This window comes from Eleginops maclovinus, chromosome 15 (genome assembly GCF_036324505.1).
Source record: "Eleginops maclovinus isolate JMC-PN-2008 ecotype Puerto Natales chromosome 15, JC_Emac_rtc_rv5, whole genome shotgun sequence".
Classification (NCBI taxonomy): Eukaryota; Metazoa; Chordata; class Actinopteri; order Perciformes; family Eleginopidae; genus Eleginops; species Eleginops maclovinus.
The window spans coordinates 4,915,616-4,939,430 of NC_086363.1; the positions used below are offsets into that span (position 1 = coordinate 4,915,616).

The following is a 23,815-nucleotide window of genomic DNA, read 5'->3' on the forward strand; positions in this document are numbered from 1 at the left end:
ATTTGAACAAACCGAGAGGCGGTCGTCAGAGTGCACGGACAACAACACACCCTAAAGGTGAAGAGATTTAGAGGTTTTTCCGCTACGAAGTGTATTTACAGCCGGTTCGTTTTATCGCGACAGTTTGTGAATGCCAGTAACGGAGCAGCGAGAGCGTTATTTTCCCTCTCGAAAACGCCGACAAGGTGGAAATTACTAAAGGTGAGTGCGCTCTCTGCTATGTTGGTCTTCACACGCACACACAAGCGATATCAAAATACCGTTAGTTTGTGGTTAACAGTCAACTTTTTAATGGTTGATGTGTTATCTGTGCACTTCACTATCTACGTTAACGTCCATGTCACCCACTAAAGGATTGCAGGTAACGCTAGGGACGGAAAACTACCCTAAAAAGTTAGCGAGCAGTCGGGTACCGTGTGTGAGTCACGGCTGATGCATCGCCTATATTATTCGCTAATATCTCTTTTATCAACCATGCATAGCATTTCGATTTCGAGCCACTGCTCAGTTAACATGTGATGCCTCCCCCTAAGACAAACCACAGTTTAACATTCAGACACCGTGGCTCCTAAAGAAACAGGAAACCCTGCAAAGCGAGCATCAGATAAAGGTAATTGTTGAGTTAAGTCCCTCTGTGTCTGCTGTGTAATTGGGATGGCTAGCTGCAGTCGCTCTTGGGGTTTCCTGTTCATATCAACCATGCTCTCCATCTATTTACTTGTGAACGACGACGCAACCGTAGCCACCAGAGACATCTTGTCTTATATCTGGGGAAGCATCTCTTGTTTGTGCAAATGCATGAATGGTGCATTTTGTTGCCATGCATTGCTGTCGTTAGCATGAGTTTGGACATTTGCATTGCTTCACCAAATCCCTGCTATTTGAGGATGCACATAGACATCCCTATGTTGTTATTTTGCAGGGAAAGTTCATGAACGGTTTTCTTTGCAAAGTAAACTTCTAGGTTATAGAATGTTATTCATAATGCATAATCTGTTACTGAAGACAACCGTGCAGTTGTTAAGGAATTTGCATGTAATCGAATATTAAGTTAAAGCCTAATTTCTGCCCAGTGCTCTGTCAAAACCAGTCTCATTAATCAAAATGGCCGTCTGAGTAATCTAGTCAGGTTTGAATAGTGATGTAACACTGCTACATTTAAGTGATGGAGGTGCCCAAAGGCTTAGATCACAGATGAAACAAACTCCATTCTTCAGTTATGTTTAAGATTATTAAAACAAGTCCTAACACTGACTTCAGTTTCCTTATATGTTAGTTTGTCCATGTGTCTGTGCTCTCCTCTTTCTTAATGACACCCATTGTAAGTCCCCCCCCCCTGTAGCTGCTCTGTGTCTTGTTATTGCTGCCATCTCAACCTGTGGAGTCGTCCCCAGGCTACCAGCTTCAGCCTCCCAGGGGGCTTACACACACACCCCCTTGCATACACACAGGAACACACGGCATCCTCCTTTGAGAAGTCCTAAATGGACACGTCAAAGAGATCTCATCTCTATTCATAGGCTGGCCGGGGTGGGTCAGATTCTCAACTTGAAACACAACAGCGGCATTAGAGAGATATTCTCTCCAGGACAGCAATTCAACGGCTTTGTCCGCTTTGCTTTGGCTACTGCAGCCGCTGTGTTGAGCCACCCCCCCCAAACTGTCATGTGTTAGCGTTCGAACATCTCTTTCCATCACCCTTCCCGTGTCGGTGCGTGTGAATGCCAAAGCTGAGCAGATCAGGAGGCTGTGTTGCATTTACAATAATAAGTGGGCTATTGAAACTGAGTGTGTAGGTGGAGGCACACGTTCTGTAACACATGTAGCTGGCGAATCAAAGGGGAGGTGGGAGAAAAGAAAAAACGGATACAGAAAATCAAAATGTCAGGGTTGCTGCTGGGCTGCTAAAGGAGTATCAAAGGGCTTTCGGGTTGTAGAGCCGTTGAAACATCCTTCTAGGTGCTCAAGCAGCTGGAGTTGACACAGTAGGGGGCTCATTGTAAGTTCTAAATGAAGATCTTTCCACGGCCTTTTGTAATTGCTTGCAAGCAAACTCTTTTGCTGTAAATTTGTATCAGATGTACTGTGATCGGGACGTGGTCACTCATTCAAAAATCCTCTAATGTGTAGCCTAGGCCTATCTGGAACAGACGAGGCTGTTGGCAGTGCGAACAGAGAGAAATCTGGCAAGTGTAAAGTCAGAAAAAAGAGGACACTTTAATCTCATAGCCGACCAGCTTGCACTTTTGTCTGCATGCAGGAGCTGCAAACAGGGTCTTAGCCGTTTACGATCTCCCAAGCTATCCCTTCTATGGCCCCCTCCCTTGCCGAGCTACTTTCTGTCATCTCTGCCTTGTCCTCCCCTTCTGTCGCTGCTTCTTTACTTTCCACCTCCCACGATTCCCTCCCATCACCAGCAGTGCCTTTTCCTCTCGTCTCGGGCTTCCTTCCTATTGTGGAAAGCATGTCGGGACTGACACACTTTCCCGTTTCTGTCCACATCGCTCACCTTATCTATCCTTCTCTTTTGTTCCTTTGCTTGTCCCTGGTTTACATTTCTTCCCCCCTTTTTCTCTGTGTTTCTGTCTCCCTCCCCTCTTTCTCTGTCTCTCTGCATGCTGGAGATTGGAATGTGAGTTCCCTCTGTTTAAGGTCTTGGGGTGGGCTGTCTCTTGAGAAATAACAGAGCAAGAAGTACTCTTTACCAGTGAATAGATCGCACCACAGGCCAGAATGATTAAATAAAACTACCAGGCCTCGATAAATCACGGTTATTCCTGTATAGAGAATTTAAAGATGGACTTCTCGCACACACACTGCAGTTCTCCTAGCCATAACCTGAACATATCAACACTTTTTTCCAGACTGTTGTATCGCTGCCAACTGCAATTGCAACAGCAGGAACACTCCAGGATGCTATGCCAGCTAATTAGCATTGATAATTATTAGCATAATTCATATTACAAACAAACATGTCATATTTGACAGCAGACAGAATAGGGGAGAGTCCGAGTACTGCTGGTGACTTTCCTTGAGCTTTTAGTGAAGGGCTGGATGAAAAGAAATGCACACTTTGTCTATTGTGGTGCTTGTTGGAAAGCAGACGCTGTGAGCTCTGATGCATTTATTCAACCTTTAAGGTCTTCAACTTTATCCATTCAAATTGAAGTGTACACGTTCAGGGTCTTTTACTGGTGTAAATATATTGAGCTGCACTATGTGACATTAGACATGGAACAAAGATGATTAACCCTACTACTAACAGAGTTTTCAATACCTAACATATTCTCATTTGTCTGGGTTTATACATGTCAAACAGCCACCTGTATTAAGTCGTGATTAATAATACAGCCAGATTAACTTGCTACCATTCTTTCAATTCAACAGATGGTTGGGAAAGATCCAGAAAGCGTTTTGGAAAATGTTTCATCTCCGAAGACTTGATTACAGCTTTGTTAGAAAGCCTGGGTCTATGTACACTGACACAGTTGAAGCACAAGCCAGCATATTGTTTCCACCTAACAAACATCCCATGGGGGGGGGGGGGTCTCTTGATATGTGTCATTGCATATCTCTTTTGATCCATGTTTCCTTTACAGAGGATTATTCAGGAACCCTGTTATGGCTTTCAGTCAGCAGTGTCAGGGCCTTTTAATAGCAGCCAGAAAAGGAAAGAGGGGGTAAAAGGAGAATCAGTTAATTTGAGCAGTTCCACCTGAGGTGAAGGGACTTAAAAGCTACAGTTTCCCAGTAATGGATCCCTTTCTCTTCCTCCACTTTCTCCTCTCTGTCTGGTGAAATAAGTTCTTAATTAGGACTGTAAGAGGGGTTTACAGCACATGAAAGCGATGTGGATTATGTATTAAAAAAAGCTCAGATTTCGGTTGTGACAGATGAGCATAAAAATCTATAAACACATCATGAAACAATGACTCGGCAGGCTAATCCGCACAGAAGTAAACAGAAGGAACATACTGTACAGATGGAGCCTAAGGAGGAGAACAGACTGATATTATGAGAGCTGGGCTTTAACACTGTTAGCTTAGCATACCTCTTAGTGCTAGGTGGAGATACAGTCCACACTATTTGGCTATTTTGGATCCAAATTACAAAAGCTTGTTAGGGATGCAATGGTCCAACTTTGTATGATGCCAACACCTTAAATCGAGTGTCTTTCAATACAAAAACTGACAATAACAAGTACATTTTACCCTTGTGTTAAAAAAGAGATACAAACAATGATCTGTTAAAGATCTTTGAGGACATAAAAGCAGTGTAAAGCTGAATATTTTTAACAAGGTGGAACCTCAGTTACCTTAACCTTTCAACTGATTTAATGTTGTGTAAACCCAACATCTTTTAGAGTTATATTTGAAATGTATATATGTATTGATCCTTAGCAGACCAGTGTTGGATCGAAGTGAATGGCTAACACATTTCACACATCTGTCTAGTAATTATGCCTCTCTCCAGGGAAACTGTAACACATATTGGAGCAAATCCATATAAAACACTTGTAGGATTGCCTTGTTCTTCTAGCCCTTTCCATAAAAGCCTCTTTTTCTAAACACTGACATACTTAAACATGAATGTAATGTGTAAATGATTGTGTAAACCAAAACTAAATGCCTGCAACGTAATTGCGGTCATCTAGTAAAAGTATTGCAAAAAGCTCTCAACATTTCGTAAGACTTTCCATACAAGGTTGAGTGTGATTCTGTGATGAAGTCGTCTAAAATGTTCTCAGAACTCAGAGTTACAACGTGGCATCTGTCTAGTGTGAAAAAAATCACTGCAGGTGGAACACGTGTTCATCTATCTGCATCAGGTGTGTGTGTGTGTGTGTGTGTGTGTGTGTGTGTGTGTGTGTGTGTGTGTGTGACATGGATGATTGTCTCGGGATGTTTTCTACTCTTCACCACAATGATGACATGGCAAAACTGTAAATCTTATCCCCAAATATGTATGGGAGCATTGCCGAAATTCCCACCAACTGCGTTGCCATCTGTTTCCACGCAGACAGAGCTCTCAGATTTCTGTCTTGCTGGATGACTAAAAGGACGTTCCTGCTGCTTGCTGCCTGCGTCTCTACAAAGGATTGAAGTGCTTTTCTGACCCTGTTGGATTTGTTAATTGATGCCGTCTCTCCTGTGCCATTTTGGGGAAATAATTGAGAGTTTGTGGAGCAGGAACATGAAATTGATGCCAGCTATTTGTGCAAATGACATGGCTATTCCAACAGTCAATGAGGTGTGATGTGATTGTTGTCAGGGTGGAAACAGAATTAATTTCAAATAGAAAATAATATTCGCTAACTGGAGTTTATCCTCCATCCTAATGAATCGTTATATGTTTGTTGCAATCTTTTAAGACTGTAGCAAGATGATTTCCAATGTACATATCCTGCCTTAAGCCTACGTTTTATTAAATAGGTGAACCCTGGTGTGACAGAAAGTTTTCAGAGTAGCTCAGCCTCTTGAGTTTGCTTTATACCAAACTATGCTCTATAAACGTAGGGCTTTAGTTCAATATTGCTTTTACAAAATTCAACATTAGGAGTATGTCCTGGATCCAAACAGTCATACAACCCACCAGCAATGCCCTCCAGCAGCCTTAGATTACCCTGTTTTTTTTTAAGATATTGAGTCCAGAATAATATGAGCGATGAAAGATAATGGAGAATATTTTGCAATTAGCAAAGGACAATCTATTAGGTTCCTATTATGGCTTTTACCTGAGGAAGCTCTGTAATTGGAAATTATAGTCATCCAAGTTCTGAAGAGTTCTGTCTGGAGTGCAGAGGATTGTTCTTTTCGCTGTGTTAAGTGGAGCCCTTAATGGCTACTCTGAAACAGCTTGTTTTTTTATGATTTGTTGAGCTTCAACTAAGATAATTAAATGAAGGCTAACTGCACATCCCGTTCTTTGTAAATATATGTTAAGTGTTGCATAAGCTCTGCACGCCAGCAGAGTTTTGTAGGGGGCAATGAAAGCTTTAAGTGAACAATTTGTTGTCCGCAAACATATTTGGAGAGGCACAAACTGCAGGCTCATATAACAGCCTGGTGTAATTTCATCTGCGTTGTTTCATTATGTCCAGGCTGTAAACTGTGTTTGTGTAGCTCTATAAAGACTACTTATGTTCAATGAGCCTGCTGGTGATGCCCCGGAATATCCCTCAGAGTTGTGTTTCAATCGTCTAATATCATTTTCCACCGGCTAGCTGTCCAGAGCAATCCAGTTACCAATGAACATGGATCATTTTCATCACACTTATGCCCCTGAAAGGTAGGGCGCTTCTTCATGGGACTCTGTTGGCATCCAAGCAATCTGATTACTCCTGAAAAATGAGAGCTGGGTCACTTGGTATTACACAATGCACACTGCTCAGTTGTGAAAAAATATGTGTTCTACATGTATTGTAGACTCTGACTATGTTATGATTGATGAATGCTATGCTATCTTTATAAGAATGTGAGGTAACATGTAATATCTGTCACACAGTCTGCTCCACTGTCTTCCAATCATTGAAAATGGAGGAGAGCAGTCCAAAAATAATATCATCCTCTCGAATTACTTGAGGTATATTCATATATTCATGCAGGACTGGTTTAATCAGGCAATTGCAATTCAGTTTGGAGGTTTTACTGTCAGTCAATTAATAATTAGGCTATGAATTCTACATTTTCATTTCTTTACTTTGTAAAAAAATGGGATCCCCTTAACTGCTCTTCTCACTTGCCGCAAACTTCCTCCTCCTCCTCCTCCTCCTCCTCCTCCTCCACACATATGTAGACACAGGCTTCAAGAAAAACATATCGTCTGATCTAAAGGAAAACTGTTACAAATTGAAATGGGAAGCTGTCATCTGTTGGCAGTAAGTTTTCCTTCTTGATCTAAAGCTGCATACAGTGTATAAAGCTACCGGCAAGTTTGGAAGCAGCTGCCCTTTTATGTGATGTAGAAGAAGAAGATGATATAAGGACTCACCACACATTGCAGATCCACCACAGCGTAAAGAAGTGGTTCAGAGCGAAAAAGCTGGTCTTAAAGTCAACAGGCTTTTAAGTTGTTTCTGGTCCTTGGAATTGATTCATTAAGTGAGCTGTAATTGACAGTCTCTGTGATTTCACTGTCACTTTGAGTTCAGTTCGTGGGGCTGTAATGCTCCACTGAGCCACAGCAAACCAAACGGATAATCTTGTGGCCATGTTTATGTTTCTGGTAATGCGGCTGCCTGGAAGGAGTTATGTTAAGACACTTTGAACACACATTTTGAAGCACAGATGAGGTTAAATTCTCAAGATACTTTACGATGTCATGAAAAGGGATTGGGAGTCTGTCAACAGCTAAAAGTGGACAGTAATAACACACCACCTGCATATAATACACAACAAGATGCTACTACACAACTATAATTACTGTAGTGGATCAATGTTGCCCCTTAACGTGATGTCTAAGTGCTGTGATCAAATCTGATTGACTGGTCTGGCATCATAAGATTATAAAAATCGTATCTCAGTATGAATTGGACTTTTCACTTTTCAGAGCACTGAATATTGGCAGTGTGTCGTAAAGAGTCCAGCCTGTGGCCTTGCAAAGAATAGTCTGCAAATTTTCCAAAGGTTTCTTGCTTGAGATCAAGCTTTGATAGCTTCAATTGGTTCTTCTGCTGGTTGTCTTTTCAGCTACTTTTCTATATGAGTTTTGGGGGGGGGTTTCATGTGTGTGTGTATAATGTTGTCTAGTACATCTGGTTCAATATAAAAATTGGGGTTGTGACAATTGTGAAATCAAACTTTGATACTAATACGTTTTTATACCGAAAGATATCAGTATTAGTAAAGAAAGTTAGGCATATTCAGTGCATTTCTTTAGATTCAATGTTACTATCAAGTAAATAAGGCTTCAGCATTCTTCCCTTCTGCCAATGAAAGCAAAGCTCTGGTGGATAATCGTAATGAAAGTCATCTTGTTGGGTTTTTGGGTTCCTATAGTTTGTGCCAGAGGAGTTAACACATCAATCCATCGCTAAGCACCAGCAGCTTTTGGCTGAACCCTCAACAGTCTTCCTGCTTTGCAGATCCTTGTACTGACACACAGCCACACATAATGCTGAGAGCAGTGAATTCCTCTCTGTCACTTGTGAGCTGGGTAGGATTAGTGTGAGGACTGGACTGTATTTGGTTATTAATTTAATTTGATATTTAATCCGAAAAATGTCTGATAATTCTGAGAAATACCCTGTGCAGTTCAGGCATAATGCTGCTTGATTTCCAATGATATAGTAAGAAAGATAAACTGGCTAAAGTTAGGATGGCAGTTGATAGGTCATTAAAACAATTTTCCATTGAAGACATCTATGAATTTTATCAACAAATGAATTGTACTGCATATTCCACATTGACAGATTCTAGGCTAGACGTTTGGACCAGCTTAAAGACCTGCAGATCATTTTCTTTCAAAGCAGAAAAAGGAGGTCACATTGCCCAGGCATAAAACACATCTGGTTTGCAGGTGGTGGAAGCATACACCAAAACAGGAAAGTGGCCTGTCATCTGCAGTGCTCCTCTCTGCTCGTGGTGCTCATCCAAAAGGGGGGGGGGGGGGGTGTTTTGGCATTTAAGGTGATGGCCTTGAGAGCCAGAGTCAAGTTTCCATCCCCGGCTTTAATAGATTTCAGGTTCATGGCTTTGTAGCAAATGTTTGGTTAGAGTGCATAAAAGAGCCTTTCTGTAGGTGCTTTCAGCTGGGGGTACAGTGGCATGCTGCACAATGTGTGAGAATGCTGTGTGTACTCAATAGAGATGACCTCATTGTTTTCAACTGTATCTACATGGCAAAAACAATGAATTCTGCGTGCCACAATACCCAAGCCTCCCCTTCCTTATGTGTTTACGTCCCTGTGCCCGGGGTTGGTATTTACATTCTAGTTTACAGGGGTCCCTCTAATATTGACTCAGGGCTGAACTGGTTAATGATTATTTGGACAGGCATGGTAGTAAGTGTTGGGATACACACACTCTGGTATGTTGTTTCGGAGAAGCCAGCTCCAATGGGCTTTGTTCCCAGTGTCAGTAGGTGAATCCAGTCCTAACCTTGCCAACCTTTTTATGAACTTTTGCTCAAATAAACTGTTCTCTGAGGGAAAATGTAATGTAATGCTTTATTTTCCAGTCACAGAGGATGGCCTGTGTTATAGTTTATTTGAATAATAATCAGGAATAACAGTTTTTTAACGGAAAGTCTTTGAGTCTGGAAGTTTCTGACAAAACAAGCTATTTGAAAGCTATCCTGGGCTCAGAGAAATTATGCCGGCCTTGTTTTTTAACAATACATAAACCAAACAGTTAATCAAGACTAATTCGTTTTTTGTTATTTTAACTCTTTTCATCCATTTTATTTCCCAATGTTCTCAGAAGCATTTTTTTTGTAACCCTAAGAAACCGACTGTCATCCGTCAATCCTGCTGAAAGGAAACGTTCACTCATAGTTCAAGTGCTGCTGACCTTATCTGTCAGAAAACCTCCCGCCTCACCTCCTCTCCACCTGCTCCTCTGAACTCACCCTGTCCCCACCATAACACATCGCTGCTGCCTTGTTAGAAGTAACTGAAACAGATTGGGCTTATCTAGAGTGCTCAAAATGGTCATTCGAGGCGATGTTAACATATTGAGCTTTGATCCATTCCAGTGGCGTTCGGAGCTCCGTCAGTAGTTGTGAGGCAAGCTGCTCTCTTTCATTAAGAAGCTGCATGGGGGAGAGTTGACGACCCTGCTGGTTCCTTCTGATGACAGGCAGTTTAGAAGTAAAGTGTCTACGATGAGGGCCCACAGAGTGGGATTTAATAAAGAGACTGCCTTTAACATCCCACTTGGGGAAGACAATGATTATCTGTTTTGTATCGTCTCATTACTGACACACTGGTTGGAATGAAATTGCATTTTCTTTTCACACTCGCATAATTAACAATGGACTGGAGATACTTTATGAATTCATGTATCAGCTTTCTGCATGTGTGTAGGATTACCTGAGGGATTGTGAGGGGCCAGGTGTCGTGATTTAATGGCTTATCAGTTGACATGAATAGCCCGATTGTAGTTGGACATCACAGAATGTACCCGAGATGAAAAGAGTATCTGGAGGTCTGTTCAGTAGCTCAAAGCACCACTGGGTTTTCGCTGCTTCCTGATACGAGATTCAATAAGCGAATGTTGCCAGGCAACGAGTGCAATTCCACTTTTGGCAAGGATTGCTTAGTAACAAAATGTGTGTCCATGAAGTAAAGGCAGACTCACCGGTGGGATCAATGATGGATGAAAACCCTGGAATCTAATCACCCATTTGAGGAATAAATGCACCGCAGAGAATAACTTATGTTGAGCGCACTTTTATCTCTAATAAAGGAACGTTTCAAGACAATATGGTGAAGGTGCATATGGATCGTCATGCTCTCTCCGGCATTCACATCTGCAGTCTCATAGCTCTGAAACAGCTGTGCCAATCACAGTTAAATGTGGAAGTACGATGCTTTAGCTAAAAAAAGATCATTGTAAAAGAGCATGATACCCTAGCTGTGCGTCTTCTTCATGAAAAGCAGAATATCCAATTACTACCGACCAGTCTGATGTGAAGAGGTCTGCACGGTTCTGCTGGAGCCATCTGGTGCCGTTTTCAGACGATTTAATGAAATAATGCAGTGAAGGGCCGTGCGTAACGGCGCTGCGCTCTCGCGTCACTTCTCAGAGCTTGCAGATTTATCAACATATGTGTCCTGTTGCATTCAGATGCTGCTAAGATTTCATGAACCAAAGGAGAAGATGTTCATGCTATAAAGCAGTAGTGGACAGCAGACACTGCGAGAACCATCCACACTCAGTAATGATCAATTTAGACTGTTTTACTGACCGTACCACTTTATTTTCTGTGCAGATTTTGGTTGGAAATTTTGCATTGTTACAGCAAAGTAAAAAGACAAATGATGAATTAACAGACATGCTTTAAATATGAGAAATGTAAATGATAGTATTAAAATGACAGAAAAGGTATTTAAAAGGATAAAATAAGGGTAACATGTAGAGGTAGTGTGATAGCAGCTGGATAACAGTAGGGAAAGTGAATATTGCACTGTTATTTGCAGATTGTGTTACTGTAGATAAAATAGTATAACTAAGAGATGGAAGTGTTAATCAATGGTGGTTACATAACCTTCCAAACAAGCCACTAAATATAAAAAACCAGAACGCACTCAGCCGCTGATCAATGCATCTCTATGAACCTTTCTATTGTAGTTTTCCAAAGCTGAATCTCCCACAATCCTCCCCAACAGGTTGTGTCAGAGCTGGAGCACTCTCCTCTCACAATGCACCGCTGCCTGCAAATGGCCAGAGATGCACTGGTGGGAGAGAAGGAGGAGGAGGAAGAAGAGGAGGAGAGGGGTAGTGTGGTGTGAACAGGGCCTGCGGGGGTGGTGCTGCCGCTGCGTTACATAATATCAGATGAACCCAGCTGTGCTGCGTTGTTTAGCCCATGGCTGAAGTGGTGCCAGCCGAGCCCACTGATGAGTCCACCTGCGCTCTGAATGGGGCGGGGGGGGTGTGTGGGGGTGGGGGGTGCCGATAAACAGATTTACCCTGACCAGACTGATCACATGTAGTCTGTGTGCATCGGAGGAACATTTAAACGGGTGAAATATTGGCGGCACGAACATCCTGTCTTCCATCAGTGTTGCCATGGCAGCACAGTTGTTGTGTTGTCACTAAACCTTGGAGTCTAATGATAAGGCAGGGTTTTAACAACAGTAATTACAACCAATTTCTCCTTTTCTTTTAGCAAAGATACCTTCAGTGGAGCAGGGGAACCTATCCTTTCATCGCGCGTGTAGGAAAAGGCAGCTTACACAAGATAGTTTCATCTTCTCCATGTTGCCAATGATTGTGGATCACTATCCAGTCCCACAGCTGGCTGGTGGGTTTCTTTTGGCAGACTTTGCAAGAAGCATAAACCTTGAATATAAAGTAAAATTATATGCTGCAGGTGTCTTCAAGGAACGGGCATATCACCCTGCAAGCTCTATTTAAAAAAAGCCCATATCAGAGTCACTATCATTAAAGCTCATCATGTTGCCCTCTGTAATTAAAGGAAGAGGCGTCTGAGTTTATTTTGAACTTTGCGTTACAGCTAGACACACAAACAAACTTGCATTCACCATTTATTAGAAGTTTGATTTAAGCAAGCACAGGCTGAAACCCAAACTCTTCCATACACACATCAGCCATGAAGAGACTGTAACGCATTGAAACAAATGTCAGCAGCACCGCAGGAGCTGATCTGTCTGAGTTGTATAGTATTTCAGTCTGTATTATATCTAAAGGAAACGTTCAAACTAAACAATATAAGCTTTGGATGTTTGGTGACATGTTCAGTGAAAGCTTTAAGTTTATATGTCTGATAACATTTTAATTGGCAGGAAAAAGGTGAACATTTTCAAGGATGCCATTATCACATTTCTGTAAGCCAGCGACACAGTGGTATTTAAAGCGCTCTTTACACAATTTCACTTCAGAAAATGGGAACTCACAGACAGGGCTCAAGTGATTGATAGATGGATAAACCATGTAGCAGTAATCTGTTAAAAGCTGCCTGAAAACAACCAACAGCAACTTCTCTTATGTTGGCTTTTCCCCACCTTTCACACTTTATGTTTTGAGCCCAAAACCGTCATTGGAAACTCAAATTACATAATGATGCACAGTTAGAAACAAGGGGGTACAGATGAGCAGGGAAAGATAGGTTAAGCAGTAAAAGCGGAGAAGAATAAATGTGGAATTCAGAGCAGGGAAAAGGCAGAGGGTCGAGAGAAATACTAGTTGAGCAGAGGTTTCCAAATGATGAGCGAAAGAGGAGAATGGTGGACCTCAAGCGCATCCAGCCCCCACACTTAATTGTTTTGTTTTGCCACGGAAGCCAGAGATGCCTGTAGTCAAGCAACGGCTTGACCCTTTCTTTGGTTGTGAACTGCAGGGCTGAGGGCACAGCACAGACAGCTTAGCTTCTATTCAAAGGCCTTTCTCTGTTTCACCCCTTTGGGAGGTGCAAAGCCTCACATCGGTCAAAGTGTCACAGGGCTTGCAGTCTGCATCTCTAACCTGCTCCCTTCCCCTTATAACAGCGATTACCCAGGAACCCCTGCACACTGTTTCTCACAGCCATTAAACATGCACTTGTCAATCCTCACCCCTCCTGTGACTGATGGTGAAACAGCCATTTAACTCTCAGCTGGTTCAGGCCTTATCGATACAGCGCAGATTTCCTATCTCAGTGCTCTCCAATCATGTGCCTTTATCATACATTTTCCCCTCAGTAGTGATTAGTACCCTTTCAGTTCAGCTGCTATTGAGTTGGGTTGGAATAAAAAAATGTAAACAAGTACTCATGGCTGTCTCATATGGTTGGGCGATTGGACAACTGTATGAACTATCGACAGTTGGCCGGCTGGCTCTTTTTGATTTGGCCATTTTTGTGACAGTCGCACACATGCATACTGTATATGACTACCAATAATTTAAAGGTAGAACTACATAGCCAATCAGAAAGCTTTTTCTTTTGTTAACATGCATGACATTTGTTTTGCATTTATTTACAATTGACTACTAAATGTTGGGTTGATGGGCTAACTTAAGCTGTCTGCCTGCAGATCTTTGAATTGTTTTTCGGATTTGGCTGTCAGTGATGTTACCTGGTACAATGTCTGGTGCTTTGAGATATTTTACACTGTTGGCACAATGAAAAAGAACTTGAAACAAAAGCTAATTGCTGTAAATACTGGGCTTGTGTCTTCAGATGTCAGGATTAAAAGCATTAGCATACTTGCCTCTCTCCCCGTCTTTTGTTTACCTTGACGTTAGAGCTTCAGTTCTGCCTGTTTTGTTTAGGAGCTTTTATTCTTGCCAAGTGTATGCTTGTGGTTTGTGAATTGGTTTGGCACTCTCACTATCATTGACTCTTCACTTTTGTTTTGTTTAAAATAACACACTTTCAGATAATTGAATTTGAGGATGATTGTAGGATAGTAATCAGATAATTTTGGTAAGAAACGAAATAGCATTTATTTCCAAAGATGATTGCTCTGGCTTAAATACAGATTTGTCTATTATTTTAAATAGACAAATGAATACAAAATGTGCTTCAAATGTACAAAGTATGACTGATATTGAAAATACATGTACTTCTTGAATGACTCAGCAACCCAAATGCAGGGCCACATCCACATATCGGATAAAAAATAAAGCCCCATCATCATTTGTGGAAACCAACAGATCAGGGGTCGGAAACTACATGAAATAGATAGCAAAGTTATGGCTAGTTATGGATTGATTTACCAATTAAAGCAAATACATATGACATTTGTTAAAAAAAACGGCAACAACAACAATAGTTTGTGCTGTTAAAATGTGTAAAAAAAGATTACCAAGATACTTCTCCGAGTGTCTGGGGACATGTGGGCTGAAACAAGAGGCAGGAGTCTTTACGTTGACTTGGCAGTGCCATGGCTACCCCTGCCACTGCTGTTGTTTATTGTGTGAATGCTAACAAGACAAAGAGAAGAAACTAAAAACAGCATGTTTTTGTTGTCAAGCTATTGTAGGCTGGAGTTTTATTAGCTTAGAGGCTGGGCATATTGTAGCTGTGATTTATAACTTTTATTATCAAGGTTTTACCACACCATCGATTCCCAATAGACCCCACAAAGACCCACACACACACACACACACACACACACACACACACACACACACACACACACACACACACACACACACACACACTTGAGATATCTGTGAGGGCTTGTACTTGTGGTGAGGCAGAGGTGCTGAACAGTAAAAAGTGGTGCTTTGACCAAAAGGGTTAAATATTAATGCTGCTGCAGGTCTGTTTCAGGGCCGAGATGGAGGTAGCTTTTATAGATCACACACCAACACAAGGCTGCACACAGATGCATACAGTTCCTCGGCTACCTGGTATCTTTGTGTGATTTTCCTGTGCTCACTGTGAGAAGTGCAGACCAGGGAGGAGTGAACGGAACACTTTTCCCCGTTGAACTTATGAACTCAAGTTGGGACTCTACCCTCCTCTCTCTCCTGACTAATTTTCTCTCTCTATTTTTCTATCTGCAGAACTCTCTTTGACCCTGAACCCATCTATCTTACTGGGTGTTATCCAGAAAAAAATCTCTTGCTATTGGACTTCAGCTCTGATGTGATTTACAGTCGAAGAAGAGGATCTGCTACTTTGGCAATGCTTTTTCTTCCTTGCCACATTTAGTCAATTTCCCTTTGCACAGATGATTCCCAGACTCCTTGGGACTCACACAAACTTTCTCCTTGTACTTTTCTCTCCTCTATTGTCAGCTCTCCTCATCTTTTTAGCTTGATAGTTGGCTAAAAAAGCAAACACATCTCTGCCACGGCACTTAAATGTCCTCTATACTCTTTGGATTAACATCAACTCCCTCAATAGGCTCTTAGTGTGTTGACTTAACATAGTTGCATAGACACTCTAATGTAAGCAGCAGCCATGAGTACGCACTTCTGATGAATATATCCATGATGATAGAAAATCGGAGGCTTTTATGGCTGTTGGGTGAACTCCTTCTGGCAAATCAGAAATCGTAAAAAAAGCTTGGCCCTTCAAAGCTCACTGGCCAGGTTTTGTTGAATAGCATCAGCAGCAAGCCTAATCCAGCCTGCAGTCTGAAGAAGGTTTAAACGACAAATAGATTTGATACAGCGGCTACGCCAGACTGTATCCCCTTTTTCTGAAGGGGTTGAAGAGTGTGGGAGAGGGAAAAACTGAAGATTATGTCTCCATGACGGAGGAATGTGAAAAGAAGGCAGCTGAGACTTGATAGAGAACGCTGGCCAAAACAATAAAGATAGGTTTAGAATGGGCAGAAAGTGAGGATAGGTGGCAAAGGAACAAAGCTGCTTATGCTGGATCGCGGTGGCTTTGAAATGAAATCCATGGAGATTTTAATTTTCTGCAAGTTCCTACAGCTTCCCCATACACCTTCATGGGGTTTTATGGAGTATCCTGCTTCCCTCCCCCTGTGAATCACTTCTCACTCCATACTTTATTGGCCTAAAATATGGGGCATTCCCTTCCCATTGGATGTGATGTTGGCTTTTGTATTTTTTATGGGTCATTTAAACAGGGTGTTGATTTAATATCGTAGCAGTTCAGCTTTTTTCCACTGTCTTGACGAGTGTAAGGCATTGCTATTGCAGGATTAGAGTTCAGGCTATGGGAGAGAGGGTTGCATAAAGAAGTACTTCAAAGGTGCTAATTATTTTTCCAGGTTAAATGCTTCTTCTCAACAAGATGGAAAGTGAGAACCTAATAGCACACGTGGCAACATTTGCATTCGTCTCCTAAGAAAGGGGTTATTATGGCAGTTTTTGCAAGCATATTTTGGTATTCATGTCAATTGAATTCTTTGTGAAAGAACACAAAAGCCAATATTCAGGATTATTAATTCCCCCAAGTCGAAATTGCATGAGGCACAGGCTTTCATCAGTGTTCATGATTAGACCATAAGAGGAAAAAAAGTGTCTCATTGTGGGGAAGGTTATTTCCAGTCTCTCATGTCATCTATCTTTTGTTCCTCGCTTGGAGCCCTCAACAGCATGCTTTAGGAAAGACTATGGGGACACAACAGCCTAGCAACCATATAGTATGATAGTAAAGTGCAAGAATTCGGTCAAATGTCTGGATAAATGAACTGAAGCATTGTCAAAAACAGCTTCATAAACATGTGATTGAACCATTATGTCATGCACACTGCTCTTTAACTACTCAACCTAGCTAGGGCACATCCAAAACTCTGAATGAGGGAGAAGGAGTAAATGTTCTTCCAGCCTCAAAAGTTTACTTTCACATATTTCAAAATGTGTCTGGGGGAAACATTAAAGTCAGCAAATTCCATGAAAATAAATCATTTATTTATACTAATAGTTATAGCCTGATACTCCGATAAGGGCCAGAAAAACACTGAAGATGGAAACCATTCCTATCCAATATACATCGCCATAGAAGACCTTTTTTAATGCGCACACAGTTGCAAATTCCCATACAATTCACACAGTTATAGTTACAGTATACATGTACATACACATGCACATGCAATGAGAGGATCCAGAGCGGAGAGGCAGCCAGTCGAGCCGGCGCCAGGGAGCAGTTGGGGGTTCGGTGCCTTGCTCAAGGGCACCTCAGCAGTCGCCCAGGAGGTGATCTGGCTCCTCTCCAGTATCAGTCCACAGTCCGTCTTCCTTGTTCTGGTCGGGACGTGAACCGGCAACCCTTCAAAGTCCAAGTCCCTACTGACGTGACCTCTGCCGCCGTTAAGTCTCTGCATTCGACCCATCGTAGTGTTAGGAGCAGTGGGCTGCCATTATCTACAGCGCTCAGGGAGCAGTGTAAGGAACAGTGCCTTGCTCAGGGACACCACGGTAGCACTTGGTCTTTCGGGGACTTGAACTGGTGACCTTCCAGCTCCCAGGCCAAGTCCCTATGGATTTTTGTATGTCAATCTGCTGGTAGAAACAGTCCCAAAACTTTGCCATTCTTTTCAACTTGCATACATTTTTACTAAAAACTGCATTGCCCCGTTGTTGAATGCAAAAACTCGTATTAGTAAGTGTTGTGGATGTGTTGGTTCCGGTCTATTCATGGGTTTTGTTGACTCCAAGAAAAATATTCAACAATGCCAACTTCAACAATTTCCTTTAAATGCTTCCGCCTTGTTCCTTATGGTTCCCAGGAAAGACTTGATTTCTCAAACAGGAGGAACACACAGCCGTCAGTAGCTGCCTGGGAAGAGAACTAGCAGTGTAAATCCTCTGCTGCGTTCTTGTGCATCCTGCCAGACATCTGGACGTTGTCTCTTTTACGACCTGCAACTTGAGCTAATGCTCTCTCTGAATCCCGTATGCCACAGCATGATTTGTATTGTCAAGCTGTCTCCTGAAAATTCTTGCCAAAGCACACATTCTTCTTAATCAAAGCGTTTAATTTGGCCATATTGGATTTTGTTTTATGGCTAATGGATGGAACATGCCTAATATTTAAAGTAAGAATGTATTTTAGGAGGGGAATCAAGCATTGGTCTAGTACATTTGGGATTTATTGAATGTTTTGCTGATTGAACTTGACATTTTGTACTTGATTTTACCAGATGGGCAACATCTCATCATGTGCTTGATGTCCAACTGAGAGGCCAGAATGTGTTGAATAATCACTTACAAGAAAAGATGTTGAGAATCACAGCAGACTTCTCAAGGAGCCCTCACCTTACAACACTTTATATCTATATCTGTTTATTTATTTTGAACAGTAAATAGCCCTGAGTGTAGCTCCAGGGCGTGTAAAAGACTCTGGAGATGCTTGTGGCTTTGGCCCAAAACACAAACAGTCCTGCCAGCCCACACGATGGCTTTACCAGCTCTGACCTGTTTTGCCTTCCTCGTTTTCTTCCTTTCTCTTTTTCTCTCTGCTCTCCAAAACCCACATCTCCTTCTCATTTCTCTGTCATCTGTCTGCCCTGTCTGTGTCCTAAACTTTTTTTTGTTTCTCCTAAATAGCAGAAGCACTATTATTCATAGCAGCAGCTCCCTGTACTTTCCCAGACAAACTTGATTGCATTATGCAGTTGCTCTAAAAGATGTGATTCCAGACATTTCTTCAAATAATGATGGGGAACAATAGGTTGTGCATAATGAAAGAAAATGCAGACCGTGTTGTTTTCCTTTTGGTCTAGTTAGCTTAGCAATTCAGAATCGCAGACAGTCTTTTCGTATATGTATTTTTTCTTTAAGCTAAAACACAGCTTGCAAACTGGACTCTTTGCTTTTAACTCTCCTTTGTCATGTGCACCCACACAGGTCACACTTTATACATGTGTTGAAACAGGGTTCACAATCATTAACTAGTCACATTAACAGAGCATGACTAATGGACAAGTTCCTGTGAGTGTGTGTGTGTGGCCTTGTGAAGCCAATCGAAGTTAGGCCATGCTGCACTAGTCACCACTGGTGGACAAGTGGAGGGGGGTTGAACAAAAGGTCGCTCACATAGTTCAAGTACTGCATGTCTCATTCCAGTTTGAATGCTCATGGCCATTACACGCTTTCCTATTATCTCCTACAAATGTGGGTCCGATGTTTAAACCGTTGACCATCTTCTGAATTACAAACCCACTAAAACACCTTTAGAAAAGGGAGTTCTGTAACAGCCTTAACACAGGATATACCAGCACAAGTTAACATCCACTATCAAACAGAAATCTGAAGCATTAAGACATTGTGCAAAGGAAGCTGAGGGAAATATGAATGCAGAGTTTAAGATACAGCTATTTAAGGGCCAATATAATAGGGATCTAAAACAAACTTGGATAGAACAAGACAGGTTTAAAGTCAACAGCTGTTCAGGAAATAAATGATAAGGGAAATGCAGAGTGCGATAGGATGACAGACGTTTATGTGTGTCCTTACATCAGCTTAGCAGATATTGATGTTGGTGGAAAGTGCGCGTTAGTGCACTGAGCTACTGTGTACATGTGTTTCAGTTTGCATAGAGGAGAATGTTTTCTCCAGATTGACATGGGTGCACCATTAGCAAGCCTCATTAGGCTGAACGGCAGCCTGAGGACAGCAGACTACAGAGCCGTCCAAGGTCCGGGTTAGGAGTCTGCACCAATAGCTTGGCATATGGAGAGATAGTAATGAAGCCGACTGTTTAGGTTAACAACATACGAAGTCAAGAGTGAGGAAATGCAGTTTTTGACAGCAGTTCAAACCAATATATAATTGAGTATATTAGTATACAGCACATCAGAACATAGAACTTTGTATCTTGGTGTTTGCTGATACACCCCTCTTGCTAAAGTTAGAAGAAATAATTACACTTTCCCAAAATATGACATTAACCTTCAGAATAAAGGGCAGCCTCTCTCAATCAGTAAAGTATAAACACATTACAGATTCAGAAAACTGTTTTCTCCTTCCTCCAGTGACTAAACTAATGACTTTTTGTCAGTGTTTGTCCAATTAATCTTAGTAGATGACAGGAAGGGATTTGTTATACTTGTCTGTCACTTACCACCTCTGCTAAACAATTTCCTGAGTCATTACCAGGTGTTGATTTACGACTGAAATTATAAGTGGGCATGACTTTGGAGACTAGCTGATGAACTCTTTTTTTCTAAGATGAAACCATCAAAACTAAATGTGTAACTCAAGTGTGTTGAAATCTCAGTTACTGTATGAGACAATGCAGAGAAAACACTGAAGAGCATCTCGAATGTTAAGACCTTTTTCAAGGTAGGTCAAACAAGACTTGACCTTCTATAAAAAATATATTTTTGCCAGCCCAGTTTGTACCATTTTTCGATTTTCTCTTTCACAGAGCTGGTTCAATTAAGCTCTCAATCACACCAAGTCAAGTCCATACATATGACGTTTGTCAGATATGTCAACCATGTTGCCTAGCATTGTAGCTAACAAGATAATTACTGGATCGGTGATATTTGGTTGAAAGCAGGATTTTAAAGTTGGTTGACATGATTCCAAATCAGGTAAATCTAGCCAACCTAAGGGAGGAAATGACATATGTGCAGAACTGCCTGATAGTTGAGCTGTGAATACACTTTTCACTGCACTTTTGTCAACCTTTGTCACCAACTGCGCTGGTTAGCATACATTTTTTTTGTATTAGGTTTGCTTCAACACAATGGCTATGAGTCCCTTCTGTATCATCTCTAATGGATGAAATGCATCAGACTGGGGAAATTAGGCTCCATGCATCATTATAGTCATGAGGATGATTTTGAGGGTCTTGTTAGTGTGCCTGTGATGGTCTCAGCTTTGATAAACACTATTATTTTACTCCATCAAAGTCGCCACTGATATGTTTTCTTAGAGGCTTTTATAGGTGATTTTAACAAGCTGAGAGATCTTATGTGGCTTTGCAGAGCGTGGCCCATATTTAGTAGAGATATGCAGTGTGTCCTTCAGCCATTATAACAAGAGGAAATGGAACAAAAAGGAGGCAGTCTTTTAGTCCTGCATACTTTTCCCAGGGTTACACTTCAGAATCTGCATCAGTGATCTTGGACAGGTTTAGTCTTGAGGAATATGAAAACCTGTTCTGTTAGCATTGTAATGTGTCTAGGCTGGATTTTATAGTTTAGGCAACACAGTTAGTCCAGAAAGCCACGTCAGGTTTGTGACTATTGTAGACCTGTGGTTATTACCATATCCAGTTGGTGTGATGTGATCGGCTTGAGAGTAGACGTGTAGCTCTGTTAGTTGTGGGAACTGCAAAAACACTCATTCATACGATACCTGAGAAAAGGGACTTTCGGGCTTAACATGAGAAGCTGCTACCTGTATGTTTTCCTGGCTGCTTTTGGTAAATAAGAAAGCTGTGTATTTGGGAAACCTCTGTGCCAGAGCGCAGTCCCTCCTGAGTGTTGAGTTCAGCTGGGGAAAAGGATTTAAATGTGTTACCAATCCAATCAGCCAAGATATACATTTGGGGATAATAAGGGATGTACTTTATGTGTAAATCATTTTAGTTATTTTAATAAGTACCTGTGTCTCTTTCAGGGTCTCCTGGGAGCCTGTGCCTCTGAGTTTACTGGCTTCAACAAGGAATCATCAGTGAGTATCCAAATGACTCAGTTGGGTTTGAAGGTCGGCTGTTAATAAGCTTCTTTTGTCCAGTTTGGGGTACTTTCGTCAGGTGGCACTCGTACAAGTGTTGTCAAGGAAACTGTTCTTATGATGCACTTATTCTTCCCCAAAATGACCACTTTTTGAAGTAAATTACCTTGTATTATGGAGCTGTTTCAGGAGAAAGACCAATATTAGTCTGTGTCATTGTTGCCACTTTTGGATGCAATTTCGCTGATGATAGACATTTGGTTACCGTTACATTTCATCCAAGAGACATTCCATCGCCTCTTGAACGAAATACCAGCCACATGTATTTCTTAGCTACAATTTCATTTATAAGATAGCTCACCTGTGGCTATGCATGTCTATTTATAGTTTATTTTAAAATGCTCGATTACTTTTGTCCACAACGAAGTAAATAGGTCTTTCCTAGGAACTAAAAAGTAAATTTCCCCCACGATGGTGATGGAGTTAATCTATCCAGACACTCGACAGATGGTGGGAATAGCAGCTCTAATGTAGTTCCTTCGGGTGGCAAACTCCAAATTATAATGTTCTGGTGGGCCTAGGTTATAAATAATGCAATATACTTAGGGATTATAATATAATATATTGTTAAAATGAGGAGTAATCTGCTTTGAGATAAAACATGGTGAGTAGGCGGCTCTTATCTACGTGATTGAAACGGCGTGTTTTGTTCCAGTAAATTCTTTGCTTCTCTCTCTTTTTCCCTCTGTCGCTTCTTTCTCTCTCACCTCCTCCTCCAGCCAGAAATGCTGCTCTCCTCCCTTCCCTCCCACTCACACACACACACACACACACACACACACACACACACACACACACACACACACACACACACACACACACACACACACACACACAGATACAGACACTACTATGTTCACACAAGTTCGAAGAGGGAGGGAGAGAAAGACCAGGAAGGAGAGATAGTTTGAAGAGTGAAAGAAACACACCAGGGACGAATGATGGAGATGATAATAGAAAGTGGAAGAAAGGAATATAATGAGAGATCAGACAGAAAGCTAAATAAATGAAGTGCTTGAGTGCTTTTATTAAACGCTGCTGGGGTTAAAGTAGCACCATTGGTCAGCGGATGTCTGGAAGGCAAAGAAATGAAAATGAAATCCATTTGTTTTATACCCTGAAATGTTTTTGTGAGAATAAAGACACAGTTATGTAAATAGTGACAATGCACTGGAACAAGCCAAGTCACCTCATGCTCTGATTAGATAGTTAGGTATGTGGATTTCAGCGGTGTAAAAATATTTGCAATTGGATCCAATTCAAAGCCTTGACGCTAACTTAGCATATTTGTTCCTCTACATGCAAAGTCAACAGAGGCCATGCTCAGTTTCAGGCTTATTAAAAGCGTTTTTGTTTTTATCTTGAAGCCTTCAAGCTGTGGAGTGAGATGCTATTTTGCACTGATACTTCAGGCTAAACATAACCATCTAAAAATGGGTTTGCAGTATTTTATCTACTTTAAAAGCAGATGCATGTGTGTCGCACTTGGACACAGAGCACTGCAGTATGAAATCTTCCAAACACACTCAGACACCCTCAGCACCGGGCAGTTGAGTGTCAGTTAAGATGGCACCGAGTCACAGTGACTGCGGCAAAGTGGCATTTATAGTCCTATTCCTAACAGGAGGGAAAGGAGTGGAATTGTACCTCAAACTTCAAAAAAGATCTCAACACCTTTTCAAGGACCATGTTTTTTTGTGTTCAGTGGCATATGGTAAATGGATCTGCTTCTATGGGATTCACTGACCAACCACAAAGTGCAGCACTGATTACGTAAGGATGTATATGAGGATGTTATGGATAGCTACGTCTCTTGTCAGTGTGGTACAGTTATCCACACAGATCCATTAAATGTCTGAATGGAAATGGACACTCTTTGAGCACTCCCTTGCCGTTGTATGTATGGTTTCCAGGTTCTGCCTCTGGTGACACGCTACATTTTACGGCCTTCACAAAGTGTCGGTTGTGTTATGGGAAGTAATGTGTTGCATGCAGGGTTGACTGTACTTCGAGGACTTATATCATTATGGACGGTT

At 41.6% G+C, this 23,815-nt stretch overlaps 1 protein-coding gene across 1 annotated transcript in view; it reads left to right on the plus strand.

Annotated features, from left to right (window-relative positions):
* sipa1l1 (signal-induced proliferation-associated 1 like 1) overlaps positions 1-23,815 on the plus strand; it is a 68,824-nt gene continuing 45,009 nt past the window's right edge. Inside the window, exons 1-2 of the mRNA XM_063902396.1 lie at positions 1-201; positions 21,663-21,716. The gene's annotated coding sequence lies outside the window, so the exon portion shown is untranslated. The remainder of the gene's footprint in view (positions 202-21,662; positions 21,717-23,815) is intronic.